General features: G+C 39.0%; 1 protein-coding gene across 2 annotated transcripts in view; it reads right to left on the bottom strand.

Annotated features, from left to right (window-relative positions):
• The window catches only part of Clstn2 (calsyntenin 2), a 615,455-nt gene that overhangs the window by 142,811 nt on the left and 450,671 nt on the right, over positions 1 to 21,973 (bottom strand). The window lies entirely within an intron of this gene.

Genomic DNA, 21,973 nt, shown 5'->3' with positions numbered 1-21,973 from the left:
CAGCTAGGTTAATGCTTATTATAACTATTTCTCTGCATTAACTAATAAGGCCATGTGAACACCTCTTTTTTCCTGCATTGATGGATATTTATTTCTTGAACCCTGACTGCAAGCAAACCATTTAGTGAATGCCTTGTGCTAAAAATTTGAGACATATCTTGTTCCTGTATTGAAAGAGTTTACAGACTTGTTGGAGAGATGACATACAGATGTTCAGAGAGACAATTCCTCGCAAAAGGGCTAAGAGAGCATAATGTGATATGGGCAAGACAGAGATTGGCTATGGGCTGCTTGGGGAGTAAACAGAGGCTTAAACTGAGAGTCCAGACCCGCATTCCAGGATTGCCACTTACTAACTGATAGGTTTAAACCAAATGAGATTGCTTTTCTGGGCCTTAACTGTGTCATCTGTGAGATGGTCTGGGAGATGGTGTTGAGGAGGAGGGCATCGGGACCATGAGATGCCTCAACCTTTGGCGGACACTGCCCAGCTATACTTCCTGGACCAGAGAGAGGCAAGCAAAGCACTTAGGGTGCTACCGGAGGTCTTGTTCTCAAGGTGTCCCAAGTGCTTGCTTGCCTCACCCTAGTCCAGGTCCTATCCAACTATTTATATGAACTGACACTATGAGGAGAGGGGATAACATGATTGCATGCCTGCTTGGGCGTGTGGAGCTTTGTACCAGTATCAGTGGTCTCATTTGACCTTTGAAACAAATCAGTAAGATGGATGTTTATACGAAGTTATACATAACTACAAGACAGAGGAGGAGGAGGAGGAGGAGGGCGCAGCGGAGGAGAAGAAACATGACCGAGGAGATGAATTACTTGCACAAGATCACAAAGCTAAAGTTGGGTATTAAACCCAGGTATGGCTAATGTCGGAAAACCATGGGCTTTCTACTTTACCACACCATCTCCAGACAGTTCTGTAACTTCAAAGGGGACCACTCGGGGTTGTTTCCAAGAACATTCAATATTCCAATTTAAGTCTTGCTCAGAGAGAAATCCCGCATTTTACATATAGAAAGCATGCCCTGATCTCTCACTAACAATGTTTTCTAAGATGTTCAATCAATGCCAATCTTACCTTTAGGCTTTTATTTTATTACTATTTCTTCAATCTTCAATTTCATTATGACATTCTATTTTCACTACCTCTCCTCCCGGTTATTTCTCTAATGTAGTTGTAGACTGATGGACAAGACAGACAAGTTGTGGAGCAGGTTCTAACAAGAACATTGGTGTTGCTCAGGAGCACTGGGCATTTCAGTCCTGCCCATTCTTACCAGGCTAGTTCTGTAGCCTTCAGGGCAGGAGAACAGGTTTCATCTGATCCTCAGTTTTAATTTCTTCTCTGAATTAGCTGGGATTGAACATACTAGCTTCTGAAGTGCCTTCCTTGTGATTTTATTCCAAGATCAATGCCAATGTGAGAATATTACATTGTCCCCAGACTGGTTCTGGGGCATTCTTTGGAGTGCCCAACTACTTCTATGATTATAAGGCTAATCAGACCATTTCTCTTTAAAGAGCCAAATTAAACCTAAAATAGATCAGGGTAATTTTTTATTGGAAAAATCTGATCACAAGCAAGGCTGTTCTCAAGACTCAGGAATCCTTAAGAAGAGAAAGGAGAGGAGGGGAAAGGAGAAAGTGAAGGAAGAGGAGGAGCAATGGATGACTTCAAGGTCACAAATTTCTATCTAGCTCTAACATTTTTTCAGAGCCAGCTACTGGGCCTAGAGATACAAAGATAAATGACTTCGGCTTCTTAAAATATAAGGATCATATATTCTCAAGTACTTCTTATTTAGTCATAAAGGCAGACAAGCAAACAAGGGCAATGCTGTGCTCACTCATTTTTCACCAGTTCAAACTGAAACAGGATTCAGCACCCCTAGAATAAAACCTAAAATTCATGTTACTCTTGTTTATTCCACTTTACACCTGAAACTTGTATTTCTGCTGCAACAACATTCACTTGTTAAATTATCCTTTCATTGACATAGTAAATATTTATTAGGAACTACATACTGGACACTGGTGGAGCAATCATGAACAAAGCCAGACCCATACCTTGCCTACAAGTTACTTGCAGTCCAGTGGGGGAAGGAAATAAGCAAATATGTAAATGAAGAGTGGTGACTGTGGTGTGTACATTGATGGAGAGTTACTTTGGGCCCAGAATGATCTGGCCTGGTGTGAAGGCTGGACCAAGATAACAGGAAGAGAACGAAAAGACACTCAGGGCACAGGGAAGAATCACATACCTTCAGTAGGAAGGAACACAGTGAGACTGTAGGGTCCAGCATGGCAGGAGTCAAGGCCATGGAGAAGGGGCCAACTTCATGGGTGTGCAACCCTAAAGCTATAAGTCTCTTGTTCTGAAGGGCCCTGAATGTGGTTTAAATATATGCTGCCTAATTTGAAATTTTCAGTACTTTTATCTGTGATCTTGTGTTTGTGCATGAAGTCTTCTGAGACAATGGAGCATGTCACGAGCAGAGGAGTCAAGCACAATATGTTTCATGCCCACTGTGTTTTGTTGTCCCATCTACACATAGCATTCTGGATGTCCATGAGCATAGAATAGTGGTAGGCCTAAAACACATGGGAGTTCAGCGGGTCTCAGAGAAGAAGCAGGTAAGCATTTATGTTTTTGACTGAGCTGGTCACCGACAGCTCCAAAGGGATCTGCTTTCAGTTTGAACCAAAATTGTTCTGCATGCAGAAAGAAGGCAGTGGTGCTGTGTGAGACATGATCAGCCTAAGAACTCTGCTGTCTTTTTCATTTACTTTCCTGTTTGATCCAATCACTCATACTGAAAATGATGGCAGAAAGGGAAAGATAAGAAAATCCACAGATCTTTTTCTTTCCTTGTGGCCCTTACTATCAGCGAGCCCATGATAGAAAGTGTTGGAATAATGTGCACATGCGAAGAAGTGAAATAAAAACAGCTGAGTCTGTGTGCATATACATATATACACACACATACACATACATGAACTGTAAAATACAAAGTCTGTAATTTTAATGATCCTACATACCATTTAAATGCTTATATTTTCATTTAAAATGGATATTACCTAATATAGAGACAAATGATAAAATTCAGGCTGATCATTTAAACTTTGAATTTTTCTTTAATTAAAACTACATCAAATACAAAATTTAAAATACCACAAGTTGAAAGAGAGAACAAAAGAGGGGTGGACACAGAATGGAGTCCTGGGAAGAAAAATATTTAAAATTTCAGTTCTCACTTCAGGGTATGACACTTTGGGCTATCTTGATTTTTTTTTTGTTTTTTTTTTTTTTGTACTGGAGGATCGAACTCATTGCAAGGCAGGTGGCGGCATCACTGAGCTAAATCCCCTCCCCCAGGGTTACCTTGATTTTTTGTGAGAGCTGTCACTATAATTTATTATTACTAATAAAGCACAGCAGTGGGAAGAATGATGCATTTAAAAATTAGGGGAAAAAAGCAAGCCTAATGGTTTCTAGATACCGCTATCAAAATAACACCATCAAAATCTTGCTTTCCAGCATGCTTTCTTGGATATGAGCTGCTGTGCCAGGACTTGTGTGTGGGACACGTACAGGTGAGCAAATATGTCAGGCCAGCAATGGGCCAGGGAGGAAATAGGCTACTGGGCCTCTGGGAGCCATCTTGCACTCACTGTGGCCTAAGGTGGCTGAACTCAGCTTCGACAAGAGCCCCTCTCAGGGCCAGACTCCAAGAGCAGCCCCTGAAGTGCCAGATGGGTATGACACTCCAACTCTTCAGCTCCCCATCTGTCTCCTCAGTCTACCTTCTCCTCAGCAGCATCGCACCTCTTCAGATACCAGCAAGAATCACTGTAGTTGTCTCTTTAGGCCTCACATAAGATTGGGGGTGGTGTCTTTAAACTGATTTTCAGAATATATTTTGCTTCTACTGTTGAAAATCCTTGAACAAAAAATTGTATTGATTCCATTTTTCAGGTGAGAAAATATAATCTTAAAGATATTAAGTGGCTTATTTTAGGTCAAACTTTTTCTAGCAGGACAGCTCCCCCAAAGTCAACATGACCATCACATTACACTATGTTATTTGACCTTTTCACTGTGATAACATTTGCACTGATTATATACTAGGAATGGCAAGTAAGTGTCAATAACTAAGTAGCACTTAACTGAATTTTTCACTACAACATATTTAGCTTTTTTGAAAGCCAGTTTTACTTAACAATGACTTAATCTCAACCCTCAAATTCATGTCTTTTTAATATTCTGCCTCCTGTGGCAATGTCTCTAGGAAAAGCATTTTTATGAATTGAGTTAGTAGTAAGCTAAATCAGAAACTCTTCATGGACGGCTATTTCTGACTTGAAAGAATGATTGACAGATAAACTGTGTTTATTCAAACTTTGAGCGTGTGGCAGACATTTTTGAAGTAAGCCTGCTACTTCAAGGAAAATAACTTAGTATTTGGTGCCAATGATAAAATCTGAGCTTTTGATTTTGGAAAACTTGTGCCTACCACAGTGAGTTTAACAGGTTATCAATATTCTAATATTTTCCTGATGAAATGGCTAGTGATATTGATGAATGTAATTTTTTTATATTGTATAATGAGATAAGTCAAGTTTTTTTTTTTTTTCAGTACTGGGGATTAGACTCAGGGCTGTCACATTTAGTTACGTCCCCAGCCCTTTTTGTATTTTTTATTTTTAAATAGAGTCTTGCTAAGTCACTAGATTTTCCATGCTGGGCTCAAACTTTGACCCTTCTGGCTCAGTCTCCCAGTGCTGTGACAACTTTTGAATGATCTACCTAACAATGACCTAATATATAACCAAGGGCCAATGAAATGTGACACAGTCACATATGGATAAAAGATTCAAAGTGCAAGATAGACCACTGTTTTTTAATGTAGCCATGTGCAATGGATTGAATATTTATATTTCTCCAAATTCATATGTTGAAATCCTAAACTCTAGGGTGATAGTATTAGGAGGTGGGGGTCTTTGGGGTTTGATTAGTTTGTAGGGGCAGAACCCTCATCTTGCTCATCAACTTGATTGGATTAGGTTATGCCTAAGAAGGTTAGTAAGGTATACTTCTGGGTGTGTCTGTGAGGGTCTTTTGAGAAGCGGTGGGCATATAGGACAGCAAACTGAGTGGGGGCACTTGCCCTGAATGTGAGCAGCATTATCTGACAGGGTGGAGGCCCAGATGGAACAAAATAGGAAGAGGGAGGTAACATGCTGGCACATGCTCTACCATTCTTCTTTCCTTGCTACCATGACATAGGCAGCTCTCCTCCACCACATGCTCCCCAACATTATGATTCAGTCTCAATATAAGCCTAGAAGCAGCAGAGCAAGTGACTACCTACTGAAATCTCTGAAACTGTGACCCCAAATAAATTTTCCTTTTTAAGCTTTGATTCTCAGGTGTTTTGTTACAGCAATGAAAAGCTGATTAACATAGTGCCTTATAAAAGAGGCTCTAGAGAGATGATTGCCCCTTCTGCCTGTAAGATTACAGGGAAAATGTACATTTTTGAAGAAATGGAAACTTGATAGACACTAAATCTTCCAGCACTTTGATCTTGGTCTTCACAGCTTTCATAAATTAAGTTTAAGAACAGACTAGTGAATTGGTAAGGCATAAATTTCTGTTTCTCTAAGATACACAGTTTATGGTATTTTGTTATAGTAGCCCAGGTAGACTGAGACACAATGTATACATTAATATAACTTCAGATTCTTTATTTTGTCTAGCTTTTAAGAAACTATTCCTTGTGGAGATCTGGTATAGTTATGAGAATACTATCTATAATTAACAGAAAAGATTATTAAAACACTTCCTTTTCTAGCTACATCGCTGGGTGAGGTCATATTTTCTTCACATCTTATCATAAACAACATATCACAACAGATTGAAGGCAGAAGCAGATATGAGGATCTAGCTATCTTCCATTGAGCTAGGCATTAAGGAGATTCCAAGACCTGGCTCAGTGGTTTGTGTCTATAGTCTTAGCTATTAAGGAGGTAGGAAGATCACTTGAGCCCAGAAGTTTGAGACCATCCTGAGCAGTATAGGGAAACCTCATCTCAAAACAACAACAACAACAAAAAGCCACAAAAATATTAGCTATATCTTTGATCTTACTAATTCATGTTTGCTTGGAAGATATATTTTTGTCAAATCTTGTTATTTATGTGAACATGTAATAAGTTTATTATTTTTAAGTGAATTAATGTAAGTTTCAATGCTTCTCAGTTTTAATTTCTAATACAGTAACTATTGATAGATAATCCATGTAAAGGAAAGCTCTTAAGGGACCTGCTTAATGTTTAAGAGGGTAAAAAGATGATAGGAACAAAACTCTTGGGACCGCTATTCTTATAATTTACCAATCATATTGTACACTCACCCTGTTTTTGATACTCAAAACATGACCATCACCTGTAGACAACTCCTATTCGTAGAGCAGCCCAGTCTGCTTTGTATCTCATAGCTGGGGCATTTGATGCAAGAATATCTAGGCACACTTTTACATCCATGTAATACAGTGCTGATGGTGGGGAACTTTGTTTCCACATGTTCATCCAAATCTGGGGCCAAGCAGGCTGGATTGGAATTCTAGCTCTGTGATTAACTACTTATGTGACCTTGGGCAAGTCACTTAGTATATTGTGCCTGTTTTCACATCTGTAAACTGGGATGATATTAATCATATTTACCTCATAGAGTTGGGAAGATTGAATCAATTGATATACACAATGTACTTAGAGCCTGGCATGCAATAAGTGCAATAGAATAGTTAGCTCATCAATGTCATTATATTGACGAAAGTCACACACTGTGACAAACTTCCTGCTTCTGTTTGAGAACTGGAGAGGCTGAATGTGTAGCTCATTTCGCCCTCACAGTGTGTGTCACATGTGTCAATCAAAAACAGTCTGGCTCCTTGAAACACTTTGCACCTACAAGCCACAGCTCACATGCATATTTTTCCTGAATGTCAGTGGCCAATGACAACATTCCATATCTTTGCATACTCTCATTCAGGGTCAGTAGTGCTCCATGGGGGAGTATAACATGGAGAATATTTTTGTTGACTGTTCTTTCTCATCTCGATGCCTGGGGTTTACTAATAGCCTTTACAGGGCAAGAGCCAGGGGTGGTAAATATCCTTCCCTAAGCATACCAGTCCTATATCACCAGGAGCTATCTTACCCCTAGACAGTCAGAATGTCCCCTTCAATGACTCTGTGCTGCAAACATGAAGTTAGTCTCCTTGGAGCCGTCCCCTAGCCTGGCCCACGCTCCCAGGTTGAAGGAAAAAGACAGGCCTTGTGAAGCCCTCTACTCTGGACGGGGGAGGTCCCTCCAGATGGATGTTGACACCATCTGCTTTCAGCTGCACACCATGTCCTCCCTAGTATACACTTCGCAGATGGTCAACAATGACCACAGCACCAGATGGTTGGTCCGAGGAAGTTTTTCAAGTGTGCTATTCGCCTCTACATAACGTCTGTTGCTTCAAATATAACAAAAAGGAAAAGCACATGTGCTCTTCTCATCAACAGGTAGACATGCCCCAAATAGCAAATTTGGGCTGAATGTATGAATCTATAGAGAAAAAAAAAGAATCTAACCATCCCCCTACTCCAGATAAAAATCTTTAAAAGCAGAAAATAAAGGGAAAATTTTGCTGGGTTGTCTCTTTGAGTCCCTCACACAGGTCAGGGCACTGGGAGATGCGTGGCCAGGCCTTGCATTGATTCTCATCTTGGTTCTTCTCAGCTATATGACCGTGAATCATTCCCAAGTTCCTTTTCATTACAGATGGAAATACTAATCATGCCTAATCCAGAAAGTACCATGAGGTTACAATGACTCAGTGTAGAACAGCTTTGGGAATCATAAAGTCTATCAGCTTTTTATTATTACAGTTATAATAAATCCTGTCTTCCAGCCCTTTAAGCAGCTCCATACATATTGTCACCCCACTGTCATTCCCATTAGAAACCAAAGGGAGGAGGTGAGTATCAGTGTTTATCACTTTCTGTCTTAGAACTGAGCAAACTAAAACATATACCTTTTTTTTTAAATAAAAGTCATTTTCCTAAAGCTTTGTGCTGAGATCAAAATCATCCTCTTTTTAGAATGTTAACATAGCACAGTTCTAAGTTTCTGGAAAAGACAAAGCATTTTTCCATTTACAGCAATATTTGTTGAATGAATGACTGATTTAACAATTAATACATATGCTGGGGGATGTGGAGAGGTTCCTGTGGCTTAGCTAGTCCTAATTAGGTCAAGCAGAGCTCGAGCAGATGTTGAATGGTCATTTGGTCTTCCTGGTGCCCAGTGATTCTGGAGGTAAAGAACTTCAGGTATAAAAACAGTGTATTCACTCAGTAGGCGAATCTTCCTTGAGTATAAAGAATGTAATAAGAAAATAATATTAATTTATAGGATTCACTATTGCTGACATTTATTGTTTATTTAGGGCCACAGAACACAGTGATGACACTTTATACCTCCATACACAGTGACACAGCTGGCTAGAGACTGGAGACTTAGTAGATGAAGCAGAAACCAACTATGTCTTTGCAGACAGGAGGAGTCAGGCAAGCAAATAGTCAGTCCAATGACATGCTACAAAGGCTGTAATAAGTGTCTTTCCTGGGTGTTGTGACAGCAGAGATGATGATGAATTAACCTCTCCTCCTAATACTTCCTGAATCAGATGCTTGCTGTCCTATCACCGCTACATAGGAATCCTGTGACTGCAGGTAGGAAGGACTTCAGCCTAATCAACTCCACTGAGACAAACCTTGTGCCATGGACATTGTCATGCCTCTCTCTATGGTGGTGTTTCAGCCCTTCTACTCAAAGGCATTGCAGATGATGTAGGTCAATACCCCAAAGTCTGGTAAACCTAGACTCAAACTCTGACTTCCCACTTGTCATCTTTGCAACCTTGATAAAGAACCTCCCCAGACCTCCACTTCCCCATCTGTTTAACAGGAATAAAACCATCTTCTTGATTATAATTGAACTTTTTTTTTAATCTGAGAATTTTCTATGGCAGGAGCTAGGTTCAGTAATGGGTATAGAGTTATTTAATTTAGCTCTCATAACAGTTTTATGCGGATGCTAGCTAGCAGCAGAACAGAACAGATAGGTTTTTCTCCTGGTCTGCTGTTTTCCTTTACCTATGCTATTGATTGCTAGACTCCTGCTCCTTCACTGGTCGGTCCTGAGAAGTCTGCAAGTCTGGTCAGATGTAGTTGAATACAAGGAGGAGGAGGAAGCCTTGAATAAGACGATGACTGAGCCTGTGATGGCAACATTTGTTAAGCAAGTATGTTTTAAGACCTGTGTCTTGAAAATTACAGTCTTGGGCCCAATTAAAAAATGAGGATAAACACCCTGTCAAATAAAGTTAGAAAGTCTTACTGGAAAAAAAAAAATGAAGGGATCTTGTTTACTCACAGCTCTTGGGCCACCATTAAGCCACATCTGCTCCAGGACCATTTCCTAGAATGTAGCTCCCTTAAGGATTATTTGTCCTTTAGGAAAATAATGGATCTTGAAACACCTTGGGGAGTGAAAAAGTCCTGGACAAAAATAATGGCCCCATATTCCTGTGCTATTATGTATCTCCATCAACAAACAGTTTGTAAGGATCTACTCCATGGAGGGAGGGAGTTTTGGAGGGTGCTGAGGTTCCCAGAATCCTATAACTCTGTCCTTGTCCTTCTGGGGATATAGTTGTGTTTCGGAAATAGAAGCTATGCCTAGGACCAAATGACAAGGGTGTTTGAAGTTAATGAGTGCCAATGAGTCCAGAAGATATAGGGGCTTCCCACTTAAGTAGAGCAAGACTTAGGACTCATGTAGAATGGGTCAGAATCATGCAGAGCGATGAAATCTTTGGAATCTCTTCCTGTGTCCTTTTTTCTCCATGTCTAAACAGAGGCTGACAGAGGGCCTCAACACTGAACCACCTACAATTTACCTCAGGGCATTGTTTGTCCTATCCCTTAAAAACAAAATTTTGTCTTCTACTTCATTCTATACTATCTTTAAGAACTCAGGGAGAGGAAGAGTTTTCCTTCAAGGATATTTGTAAAATATTCTGTATCTGTATTCCAGTGTGGAAGCTACCAATCACAATGTGGTTCGTCAGTGTTTGAAATGTGTCTAGTGTGGCCAAGGAGCTAGATTTTACATTTTATTTAATTTTTGTTCTTTTAAATTGAGAACAGATATTACATTCATTTACTGGAAAATTATTTAGTATATTTGGTATATGAATCAGTTGTTTTTAAACTATAGATTATATGAAATCTAAATACAAATCAAGTATTCCTGATGAAAATTTAGAGTCCACAGTGTCTTGTAAGTATAAAATATATACAATATTTGCTAAATTTTCAAAATGAAGAACAGAATGAAAAACTTTTCATAAATTATTTTTATTTGATAACATGTTGAAGTGATAATATTGGATATTTGGGGTGAATAGTTTACTAAAATCAGTTGTATTATTTCTCTTTATCTTTACAATGTAGTTACTAGAAAACACACAAGTATGTACATGACTTGAATTATGTTTCTGCCAGACAGTCCTGCTCTACATAATTAATAGTATACATTATTAAAGACTGATTTTCCCATAGAAATAAATAAAGAGCAGGGAGGATGCATTCCACAATTATAGTTATTCTACTTTTATGCTGATCTTTATTTTTTGGCATTATTCTTAATATTTAGAATAATACTCCCTCTTGAAAGAACAGCCTGTTTGACCTTCCTCAGACATGAGTCACATTTAACTTCGATTTTCAAGCTGCTGATTTTCAGGCTTTGAATTAGTCATGCCTCTTAATGGTTGCTTAGATGGCATTATTGTAGAACACAAAAATATTTTAAAATGTTAACAACATTTAACATTAAAGTGGTACACTGGTAACTTGAGAGATCAGATCTATGTTCTGAGAAGTGGCTTTCACTAAACTATAAGCTAAGGTGGAAGGAAGTCTTTTGGCAATAGGACTCTTGTTTATTACTCAGTTACCAGAATTGAAACTAGGTAAATCTTTATAAATGAAATTTTATTACTCTAAAATAAAATAGATGTAATAATATTATATTAAACTTTTAATAATAAAATAATTTAATGAAATATGCATATATTGCATATCAAGTCATATTCTATCACTATTTTGATCGCATTACTTCTAACTAGAATAATTCATATTCACACAAAATGTCATGCACTGTGCACATTTAAAGGAAATGGGAGGCTAGAAGCAAGTAAGGGTCTTGGGGAATTCTGTATCCGATGTGGATATGTAAACTCTTAACACAGGAACCTGCCCATGTAGCACTGTAAACCTGGAAAAATACCCATCCTTCCCCCAAATACCTATGGGCTCTGGAGAGTGATTAAAAATAGAATTTAGAGGGAAACTGAAACTTTCAGGAAATCACTAGTAATGGATGAATTTTCTGATGTGATCTTCGTCCTGAGGGCAGCTGCAATTCTGTGACTCAGGTTGGCTAAAACTTTCATAGGAAGCCTGCTGTCTTTATAGCTTGGTGGATAAAATTGCTAGACTGTTAGAGAGGGATCAGGGAGAGGGGCAGGTTAGGAGGAGAAAGCTAGGATTCTCTATTTAAACTCAATCCAAGTCTCTGGCTGGCCTCAGAAGTCTGCAGGTGGGAGGCACACCACAGGCCCTTTGAACTATGGTCTCAATTAGATGTCACCACAGGCAAGAGACCGCTGGCAGTCTGAGTTTAAGAAATTAGTGATTCATTGAAAGAAAATACCAACAATTTTTGAAGGAATATAGCAATCCACAATCTTCCCAACATAACACTGAAACTGCCCAGAGTACAATCCAAACATTGTTGACATACTAAGGGCCAGGAAAAAGGGACACTTTCCTAAGGAAAAAGAAAAGAGGCCAACCCCAAGATAGATTAGGTATTCGAATTCTCTAATGAATGGATAAAATAAGCTTTTATTTGTGTGCTCAAAGCACAAAAAGCAAACTTGGGCAAAGTTAAAGGGAGAAATAGACAATTCCATTATCATAATAGGATCATTTTAACATCACTATTTCTGAAAGTAATAGAACTAGACAAAAAATCAATAAGGTTATAGATAATGTGACACTTTCAATCATATTGTTATAGGTATAGATGATATAGATATAACAATATATTCAACTATAGAATGCTCATTCACTTTATATGTTCATAATGATTGTAAGCTGAGTCATAAAACAAATCTCAATTTGCAAGATTGAAAATATACAGAGTATGTTCTCTTACCACAATAGAAATAAACCAAAGATAAACATTAAATAAGAAAAAATCTAGAGAAACTCCAGATATTTGAGAATTAATACACATCTCAAAACATGGATCAAAAAAATTGAAGGGGAAATTAGAAAACAATTGCAAGTGAACACACAGTAATATGAACACCGCATATCAAACTTTGTGGGATCCAGTGAAATCTGTGCTTAGAGAGAAATAGATTGGTTTAAAAGCATGTTTTAAAGGATGAGTAATCAAAATCGAGAAGCTAGAAAAAAAGCAAAGTAAGCCTAAAGTAAATAAATGAAAAATAACCTTATTATATTTAAATCACATATTAAAGAATTTAAATGTTATAGTGTACATAATGTATTGAGATGTTAGTAAGCATATATGTATTTGCTTAGGACATATATATATATATATCTTTTATACAGAAAACTATAGATTTAAATTTAGGTGGTTTCACTGGTGAATTCTGTTATATATTCAAAGACCATATAATACTAATCATACGTAATATATTTTTAGAAAATAGAAGAGAAAGAGATGGTTCTTTGTTTTAAACTATTTTTAAGTGGTTAACATTACTCTGATACCAAAACCATACAAATATTAAAAGTAAAGAAAATTAAAGACCTGTTTGTCATGAACATAAACGCATAAATCTTTAAACATATGTAGCAGATTTAATACTCTATAAAAAGATCAAGATCAAAAATGGAGTCAATCAATATCATTCACCATATTAAGAAGAGAAAGGAGAAAAATTAAAATCATTTCAATAGATGCCAAAAAGAATTGCCAAAATTCAATACCTGTATGTAATATAAGCTAGTAAACTAGCAAGAGAATTTATTCAAACTGGTAAAGGGCATATAAGAGAAAAATAGAGTTAACATCATACTAGTAATGAAATATTAAATCCTTCCTTCCTAATAGGATCAAGGCAGGATGCCTGCTCTCACCATTAAATAGTTCTTGAGTGCTATGCCAATGGCTTTAGAGCAACCCTTTTTGCAAGTAGCAAGTTTTCTATCACACCAATGAAGAGATGGAGGCACAGAGTGGCTAAGAAACTTGACCAATGGTCACAAAACGATTATAAGCCAAGGCGTAAATTCAGCTTTCCCTGACTTTAGAGTCCTTCTTTTAATTACAACTGTTCTCTTGGCAATAAAGTCATCATTATTTCCGGAATCTAGAGGCCAGTGAAGCCTCTGTGCCTGGCTATTTCCTCACACTCTCCCTTCCTACAGGCCCCAGGGCAAAAGTAACCTCTGATGCTTGTTCACCAAGGACTAAGCAGATCCAGGCTAGTTTGTGGTTTCTAGGAAGTGCTAGAAAGACAGCTGCCTGATTTACACTGCTCCATCAAAGGCGCCATGCTATTTGTTAATAGAAATACTCAAATTACAATGGTGTTTAGCAACTAAAAGTGAGCCTAATTTGCTCATTTTCATTATTTAGAGGCAGTTAATTAAAAACCCAGCAGATATTTATGTTGCTGCTTTCACATCACCAGTGATTTCTTGCTGCTGTGCTTTCACAGCATTACAGTTTTATGACTTAACATGGCCTAGTGTGAGTTTCTTATAGTTATGTCTCCCATTAGTTTAATTTCAAACAAGACAATAAACCACTGTAAGATTTCTGCCACTGTGGGCGAAGTGTGAGGAGTGATCTTGATGCTTGACTTTGTGAAACTGCAGATATGGCTCAATTGCACAGTGGTGGATGGGCCCTTCCAGAGGGAGAGTGTGTGTCCAAGTGTTACGCCGCCCCGAAGCAGGAATTCTGCACCAGAGGCCTGTGCTGCCATTTCACCACCTTCTGATGGGAGAGAAGGAATTGCTATGCCAGCAAGTGGCTCATGCCAACTGTGACATCTCTCAGAAAGTGAGGCTTTTAGTTTTTGCCATGTAAATTTTGCAACTTACTCTATAAAGTATTTAAATATCTTTTAGTATGAAATTAAATCTGCATCTTTGAGTGCCATGTTTATCTGGTAATTCTGCACCTTCTTGAAGAGGGCTACTTCAAGCAGAGAGAAGTCCTGCTTTGGAATTGCTGGTGGAAGGCTAAATATCAGCTAGCCAGTAGACAATGAATGAGCAAGATTTTTAGTTTGGAAATTAAGAAAGAGCAAAACACATCAAAACAAGATGGATTGTTCAATTTATCTGCACATAGCACCCTAGGTGGAAGCAGAAAGGCTTGCAAGCTGCCCAGTTGAGGAAATAATAAGCAACTATTAGGGTTATCCATAGTCTTTGTTGCCAAAAAGTGAGCCTTCCTTCTGGGCCCAATGGTGCATGTCTGTAATCTCAGTTACATGAGAGGCTGAGGCAGGATTGTGAGTTTGAGGCCAGTCTGGAAAGGGAAAGCACCATCCTACCTCTCTTAGTCAATTATCAGAGAATTCTCCTCTATATCTAGCAGAAGAACTCCTACACAAGCTTCGGAACACAGGTTAGTCATGCTTCTACTCCAGCTTCTCAAGGTGAGGTGGGCACTCCCTCCTTGTGCTCCACTATTCCCTATGCTTTCCTTCTGCTCTGCACCTTCTTGCTGCACTGCCAATTATGTCCCCACATCTCCTTTCAATTTAGAGTTCCCCGAGGCAAGAGTCTGTACTTGTTCATCTCTCTGACTTCCCTGCCTAGTTTAAAGCTTGGCTTCACATTGGAGCTCTGGGAATTTTTGTTGTGTCTCAGAGAAACTAAGGCTCAATAGTTCCATAAGAAGCATGGTATAATGGTTAAGATAAGACCAGAGTCTTTGGAATCAAAATGACTTGGCTTCAAGGACCTGCTCCAAAATTACTACTCGAGACATTGGTTAAGGTGCATTTTATTTTCTACCATCAATTTTCTCTTCTATAAAATGGGAATCATGACATTTTCTACTATATAGGGCTATTTTGGAATTTAAAATTGACAAGGAAAAGTGACTAAAGTACTGTGTTAAATGCTGACAAGAGCCAGTACATGCCTGTAATCCCAGCACTCTGGAAGGCTGAATTGGGAAAATTCCAAGTTCAAGCCCAGCCAGGGCAACTTGCTAAGAGACCCTGTCTCTAAGAAAGTAAATAGATAAGTAACTGTTTTTTTAAAAAAATGCCTGGGGATGTAGCTCACTGTGAAGGCTCTGGGTTTAATCCCCAACATCCCCCACTCCCCAAATGCTGACATAGAGAAAGCACACAATAAATGCTGGCAATTACTAATGTTATTGGCGGCACCTTCATGCCATAGCTAAAACTCAGTTTCTTCTGATTTTGATCTCATAGGGCAGAAAGACCCTAAAAGCAGGTCACCTTCATGTGTCCAACAGACCCAACAAGGCCATCACTAGAATCCTGCCTCTTCCCTTCTTGGCAGCTGTCAACCCTCAGCTTCTTTAGCCACCCTCATGGCAAGGTCTGTCTGGCCCACACCCTCAGGTTCCTGCTCATCTCTGGAACCCTGTGCAATGAGATGTCTCTGGTGGTCCCTAGGTATCAGGGCCCCTCTCAGGAATGGCATCTTCCCTCAGCTCGGGGTTGCTGGCTTGGTGCTTGCAACCTAGTGACCCAGCTGGATGCAAAGCTTAATCCTCAAATTGATCACCAGTCCTGCCTGACCTGGTCTCTCATTTTGCCAATAAAACTTCTGCTGTGGTGTTCAATTATAGAAGAGTCAGATGAGGCACATAGCAACAAAATGACTTGTTCAAGGTCACATGGGGACCTGCCCTCTTGTTTCCCTGGCTCTGGTGCTCACTGTGCAACCAGCAACCTTTTTTTGGTAAAGGCCCTGAGATGGATGAACAACTGTGAGTGTATGAGACTTCTTATTTCCACTCCCTGATAAGTCTCACTGTAGTCCATATGCTGTACTAAAGTTCTCAAATGCTCAGGTGGGGAACCCCAATGGGGCACAAACATATTTTAAATGTTTAATTCAAGTTAAGGCCAGTGTCAGGAAAATCCATATTTTGAGCTGCAGAAGAAAGAGGAATGGCAGTCCAATCAATATTACAGAAGTATATGGACTCTTTTACTGTTCTATCAATTCCTGGGGCTAATATGTCAGCATCTTAGGGGACAGTTTCATAGTTTAAAGCAAAAGTTCAGAAGTCCACTGCCTGTCCAGCATGACTCCCACGTGCATCCCTGTCCAGGTGAGTGGGAGGTGAGTGGGCTTCCCTTCCACAGAGACCAAGGGACCTCTGGGTGCCTCTCATCAAGGCCAAGAATGCTCAATTGATAATAAGTAGCTCCAAGGTGGCCGGATAATTTTTCATGTCCTTGTCATCAATACCGCCTGCAAAACCCTCACAGAAAGCATGCAGATTAAAATGTTAAATCAAACTCAGAAGAGAAATTTGAAAATCAATTTTAGGTTCCTGTAGAAAAGGCCAGGGAGGATAATTAGGATTCACAGCTCCCAGATTCAGCTGCTTCATTTTCTAATTCTGGAGCAAAACACACACACAGACACACATACACACACACACACACACACCCCCCAAAAACCAAACAACCCCAAAGAACAATTATTTTCCAAAAAATATGCTGGAGAAAGAATGAAGTGGTGGATATAAGCGTGCTTCCTGTGCTGAGAACCAGGATTGCTACAGCATTCCCAGTTCAGGGGCATGCACTCCAGCCTGCTGGCCTATCCACAAACTACTCCCAACAACTCTCTCATTTCTGTTTCATGTACCTTTTTTGTTTTTTTACTTTTGTTGATAACATAAAGCCAATGCAAATATAAAAGGTTGGTCACTTCCAACTTTACAGTAAATAACTTCAAAGAACTGTAAATTACCCAAGCCCTGGATGTCAGGAGCTAATGCCTTCTAAATGTAACCCATTTCTAGCAAGAGCTGAACTCTGCTTTGACATTTTCCTTTGCTGCTCACAGATATTTGTATTATAGGTACTTTGTTCTGGTTTTAATTTGCCTATTGTGATTCACATGGACCAACAACACTAATAGGATGCTTCATTTACCCCCTGGACCAATGTAAGATAAATTACAGCCTTATGAGCCATTACATTGTATAGTAAATACTCTTAAGCTACTTCTTACTTTCCATGCAAAATATCTGGGCATGTGGCTCACTTTTTAGGCTTCTTAGAAGTGGAATTCCTCTTTCTTTCTATGTGGGGGGTATTTGAAGAAGATCCAAGAGGATTAAATTCCCTGGCTTCTAGCAGGGAAGGTCACATGATTATACTTCCTGGTGAGATCCAAAATTCTGCATAACCTAGAAAAATGAAATAGAATCATTTTTGTGTCTCCTTGGAGTTGCCTATTTTTTTATTGATTGGGAGTCTGAGAGCCTGTATTGCCTGTTTCTGCACAAATTTATCGGCAGTAGTTTTTCATTCTATTCCTTCATGGCAAACAGAATTTGGCCCAGAGCTTTCATGATAAACTTAGAATTCAATCACTTATATCTTTTGTCACTTTTTCTTATAGCCAATAACTCTCGTGAATAGGATATTAGGAATAATCAGCATCTGTTATATACCAGGCACTGTGAAAGAGGCCAAAGAAACATGATTCCATCCCTAGCCTTCAAGCTGTCTCCTTAGGAAAGGGAGCTGGATGCACATAACATCCCTGAGCTGAAGAACCCATTTCACCTGGGTTCTTCACCATTCATTTTGCTTGAATGTTATATAGCAGATAACTCCCTCAACATTAGAATTGGATTTTCTTCATTTCCCTTCTTAAGGAATAGACTCATACTATACCCACAGAGCACATGTAAAGTATGCTTGAATGCTTGAAGTTTATGCAGAGAAGGGCAGCCTCTGTGTTCCCTTGTTTGACCTCACTTTACCTTGGAAAGCAGTTATTGCAGGGTTACTGCCATTCTCTGAATGTTTATTTCCCCCAAGATTCATTTGTTTAAGCCTAATCCTCAATATTGATGGTAGAAAGAGGGAAACCCTTTAGGAAATGACCAGATCATGAAGGCAGAACCTCATGGATGGGATTATGACCCTTATAAAAGATTCCTCAGGAATCTTGCTTGTGGCTTCTAAGTTTTAAGGGCACAGCAAGAAGTCAGCAGTCTGACAGATGATGGCCCTCATCAGCATCTGGCCATGCCAGCGCCCTGGTCTTTAATCTTCTAGCCTCCTGAAGTATGAGAAATAAATTTCCATCATTTATAAATTTCTGAGTTTATGGTGTTTTTGTTAGAGCAGTCCTAACAAACTTAGATAGTTATCCTATTAGCCTGAACCCCCAAAATTTAAGAGCTTAGGCACTGCACACAGATGTAACATTGGCACTGGATTCAGAGGTGTTTATCAACTTCCAAGGAAATGAATTGAATTCCTTGACAAATAACACTGATTTAAATAGGACTCAGTTGAAAGCATGGCCTATGAATTTTTCATTTTCCCTTGTTTTGAGCTTCTGTAGATATCATGGGCCCATACATCTGCAGAAATAGTGACTATTTCCATCCATTAGATATCCATGGAATAGTCCTAGCACCTGTAAAAGTGAAAAAGAAAGGGGATCTGAACATACTGAGGGAGGGATCTGTGACATGAAAAGAAATGGAGTGGTAAGTTTGAATACATCATACTTTCCAATTGCAGACTTTCTGGACTGACCCTCAATGTATTCTTTTCTTTGTAGTATTTAGCAGGCATCATGGCAAAATGGCTTCTGTGAGTTTGTTTTGAAATGGCAAGTCTCAACTCACTGAGAGAGAAATAGGGCAAACAATTCCTTTCACAATAGCATCCAAGAAACTGAAATACCTAGGAATCAACCTAACAAAAGAAATCAAAGACCTCTTCTCTGAAAACTATAGCACTCTGAAAAGAGAGATTGAAGACAATATCAGAAAATGGAAAGGCATCCCTTGCTCCTGGGTAGGAAGGAGAATACAGGTTCAATGCAATCCCAATTGAAATTCCAGCAGCATACTTCACGGACCTTGAGAAAACAATCCAAAAATACATTTGGAACAAGAAGAGACCCAGAATAGCAAAAACAATTCTAGGCAACAGAGACATGGCAGGGGGTACCACAATCCCAATATGAAACTGTACTACAAAGCTACTGTGATAAAAACAGCATGGTACTGGCAAAGAAACAGACCTGAGGACCAGTGGAACAGATTAGAAAATGCAGAAACAACTCCAGACACACTCAGCCACCTCATCTTTGACAAAGGAGCCAAACACCTTCACTGGAGGAGAGATAGTCTCTTTAATAAGTGGTGCTGAAAAAATTGGGTTTCAACTTGCCAAAGATTAAAACTAGACATATTTCTCACCATGCACTAAACTAAAATCAAAATGGATTAAAGATCTAAATATTAAAACAGAAATGCTGAACCAGGTGGAACAGAGGTTAGGTAGAACTCTTGAAGACATTGGTGTAGGAAAAGATTTTATGAACAAAACTTCACTTGCCTGTGAACTAGCACAAAAAACCAACACGTAGGATCTCTTCTTATTAAAAAGCTTCTGCGCAGCAAGATAAACGACCAACAATGTGAAAAGACAACCCACAATGTGGGAAAAAATTTTCATCTGCTGTTCCTCAGACAAAGGTCTACTATCTGGAATCTATAAAGAACTTAAAAAAAATCAGACCTTCCAAATTTAAAGACTCAATCTGAAAATGGAAATCTGAAATGAACAGACATTTCTCAGACAAAGAAGTAGAAATAGCAAATAAACATATGAAAAAATGTGCAACATCACTGGTCATTCGAGAGATGCAAATGAAAACAATGCTGAGATTCCATCTCATTCCAGAAAGAATGGCTGCTATCACGAAATCAACCAATTACAAATTCTGGCAGGGCTGTGGGGGAAAGAGGAAGCCTGCTCCACTGCTAGTGGGAGTGTAGACTGGTTCAACCACGGTGGAAATCAGTATGCAGATATCTCAAAGAACTAGGACTGGAAGTCTGATTTGACCCAGCTATTCCCCTGCTGGGGATCTTCCCCAAAGAATTAAAAGAATCATACCTCAGTAATATATGTCCACCCATGTTCATAGCAGCACAATTTGTAATAGCTAAAACTTGGAAGCAGCCTAATTTCCCATCAAATGGAGAATGGGTAAAGAAAATATTTTTTTTAATAAAAAGGAGTACTACTCAGCCATAAAAAATGAGAAACTAGAGACATTTATTGCTAAATGGATGCACACTGAGGCGATACTCTTAAGTGAAATAAATAGGACACACGTGTGTAAATACTGAATAGTTTCTCTAGTGTGAGAAACTGAAAGTGTAAATAAGAACTAAAAGTTATAATAGATAATGTGAAATAGGAAGAAAAGGGGCAGAGGGGAATGGGAAGTGGGAGGGGTAGGGGAAAGGAAAGAAGGTAATGGAAATAATATGAGATAATGAAAAAATGGAAGCAAAGTATTTGTAAATAGGGAAGGATGGAGGGGTTAAAGGGAGGGCATGGGAAGGGGGAAAAATAAGAATGAAGAGAGATTACGTAAAGGTGCAAATTTCCAATGATAAATGTCATTATATTGTATACCTAAAATGTACCAATAAAACTAATTAAAAAATTAAAATAAAACATTATACTATATATTCCTGGAGAATTGAATGTAAAGATGCAGTAATTTTAGGAGACATATCTTATTTTTATTCTACAACTCAAGATCTACTTGTAAAAATTGAACAATGAATGATACTCTGTTTTGTAATCTGAGTAACATGTTTTATCATGTGTGTTAATGGAAAACTGTTATTTTATTATCAAGTGGGACTTCAAAATGTCATTTGTATTAGTTCATTAACTCTATTAAAAGTTTTTTATTTCAACTGAAAAAAATGGCAAGTCTCAATTGTAGGGTTCAGCAAACTTTGATACAATTCCAGCCTGTGTCCAGCATTGTGCTCTTAGAGGGCACACCTAGCTGGTCAGCCTAGGAGCCTCAGCTCAAAGCTTCTGCCTTGTGGAGTCAGGGCTGTAGCGTCAGTGTGGCTGACTCAGGCCAGACCATCACCTGGGTGGAGTAACAAAGTGGCTGGTAAGTGGAACAATGGGAAGTCACATCTAGGATGAGCTTGGTATCAATCAGCCTATTAGCTTTTTATGCATTGCTTCATTTAGACCTTCTGATGACCACAAGAATTAGGAGCTCTTTTTCCTCTCAATTTATAGAGTGCAACATGGCTGAAATTCAAAAAGGTTATGTGATTTCTAAGGCTGCACAGTGGTGGTCAACTGTGGGAACTGCTACGGGTTGAACTGCGTACACCAGAAAATAATATGTTGAGCCCCTAACTTTAAAACGGGATCTTATTTGGAAAAAGCCTTTACCAGGCAGTCAAGTTAAACTGAAGCCATTAGGGTAGGCTGTAATCTGGTATGCCTTTTGTGTTTATCAGAAAGGGAGATAGGGACATAGGGAGACAAGCCCGGAAGGAAGATGGAGTGAAGGCACACAGGGAGATGATGGCCTCGTGAACGGACTGAATCAACACCCACTGTGCTGCCACCACTGAAGCTAGAGAAGACAAGGAAAGATCTCCTCTGGAGCCATCAGAGCCTCTGTTAATACCTTGATTTCAGACTTTAAACTTTCAGAACAATGAGACAAGAGATAATAAACTTCTGTTGTATTAAGCCAC

Source organism: Heterocephalus glaber, unplaced genomic scaffold (genome assembly GCF_053883595.1).
Source record: "Heterocephalus glaber isolate CG9 unplaced genomic scaffold, H.glaber_assembly_v1.0 deba00001504, whole genome shotgun sequence".
NCBI lineage: Eukaryota > Metazoa > Chordata > Mammalia > Rodentia > Bathyergidae > Heterocephalus > Heterocephalus glaber.
The sequence above is the reverse complement of the archived record's forward strand: the minus strand, read 5'-3'. Positions and strand labels throughout refer to the sequence as shown.